The following is a 2,146-nucleotide window of genomic DNA, read 5'->3' on the forward strand; positions in this document are numbered from 1 at the left end:
GCCAATTTTCAATGAATCGCTTCCCCTTGGGATTTACTACGGTGCAGAATTACCACGGAAGGGGCCAAGCCAAGACATGGATTTGGGGCTAACAGGCAAGTTCCAACTGATAGCAATAAGTAACACTTCGGAGAGAGGGTGTGCAACTATGTTTCCGGGAAGACAAAGAAAGCTGTCTGGTGGCTGCAGAGACCTGTGGGTGGAGTGAACGATGTCATCGCTTTCACCATGGGTCGATGTTTGTTTTTGGAATTCAGGACTTGGTACTGTGGTTGGTCCAAGGCCTGAGTACAGGTCCCTGCGGCACACAGTGAACTGAAAACTGCTTGCCTTTGGGGTAGTGTGAGAAGTTACAAAAAACAGTGTGCTTAAAGTAAGTATTGTCTTGTTGAGTTGGAATCCCTGATGCTTAGGCAGAATAAAACTAAAGTTTTATAGATATTAAGTCATTGAAGGAGATTTTAAAAGGAGTCTCAACGGCACTAACAACAATCTCTTGTGAATGCTTCTGAGCTAAAGGCGTAGATTTGTTCGGCGTCCATCAGATGGTCTATAGATTGTAGTTAGCTTGAAAACATTAGAATTCCCATCAAGCATATCCTCCAGGACCAAGAACTTCTCAAGGATTCTTCTAGCAGTTGATCTGAAGAAAATTATAAATAACGTTCGATTTTTTGAGAGAACAGGACTTATCATTTTGTATGTTGTCATGGGCTAGAAAAATGCACTAGGTATCAGGCAAAATTGGAATTTGTTAAAAGCTTAGTCAGCAAGTGGAAAGAATCAATGCTGTAAGACTTGCAGTTTGAAGAACAGAAGATAATCCCAAGTGAGGATTTGTTAATAAATAAATAAATAAATAAATAAAGGGATCCATCTGTAAACTAGTAGAATTTGGCTATCACACGTAATGTTTAGTTCTCTAAGAAAATGTAGGAGCAGTCATGTCAAACATGGGGAAGTAGGAAGTACAAACTCATCAATACCCCATGAATCTTCTCCATGAGATATCTGCAGCCACTTGATTTTTAGATGAGAAGTTTCATAAAATAGTTAACAGAGAGGATGGCGCATCCTATTTTGTTTCTTACTAAGCTAACAGTAGTGGGGGTTTTGTTGTTTTTTCATTAGGTTCAGAAAGAACCCTGATGGATGGAGAATTGGTATGGGTTAGCTTCTTTTGTTTCTAGATAGGAGCTTCCTGTAGCTAAGAGGGTGCTGGGAACAACTTCAAGGACAGAGATTTCTGTACTGGAGGTATCTGAATGAGTTATCTGTTCCTCAGGGATTTGTTTCCATCTGAAATTTCCAGAAAGAGGCTATCTGATTAAATGTGTATAATGGCACATCATTTCTCTACAGGTCTTATTTGCGGAGACAACTGTAGTGGACTCACTAAGGTGAAAAATAGACCAATCAATTTCTGAGAGACAGGAAGTGAGCAATACTAAAGTACAATCAATGTGGTATTTGAGTTCCTATCAATGTACCTTCATTGGTACTTTGAAAAAGAAATAACAGAAATGTAAGGCAATTAGCAGCAGAATACATAGCCATCAAAATTACCAAGAAGTAGAATACTTTTTCTTTTTATTTACTTGTATGGCAATTTTCTCCCTTTTTTATTAATGGAAATTATCAGTTGATAAATTTGTATTTCCTAGCAGAGGGGACTAGAGTATCTTCCCAGATAAGATAAAGCAATTTTTCATGCATTACCATTTTGCCTCAAGTATTAACAGACAGCTTAGTGGAGAACAAAGAAGTGATGCCTATGTGATATTCTCAGGTTTATCCGAAATCCAATCTGAATATCCTGGTGAGAAAAACAGGCATGGATCCTAGCTCTGAGAGGAGCCAGAAATCACTGGAATTTAGTTCTCTGCAAAGAGGGACATTATGAACTCCTACCCTAAATGTTCATGTTGAAATTCCTGGCTGGTAATTTAAAACAGGAAAACAACAAAATGAATTATTATTATTGAGTTTGCAAATGTTGCATTCCTTTGAAACAGAAAACAGCTTGTTTCCTTTCCCCCTGCTGAGGAGAGGCCTGTGTTTTGCTTTGCTTTGCAATCAGAATTGCTGATAGAAAACTCTCTGAAGGAAATCGACAGAGGGTATCCTTAGATTGGATTGACAGACA

The sequence above is a fragment of the Megascapheus bottae genome, chromosome 1 (assembly GCF_031878675.1).
Source record: "Megascapheus bottae isolate mThoBot1 chromosome 1, mThoBot2.hap1, whole genome shotgun sequence".
In the NCBI taxonomy this organism is placed as follows: Eukaryota; Metazoa; Chordata; class Mammalia; order Rodentia; family Geomyidae; genus Megascapheus; species Megascapheus bottae.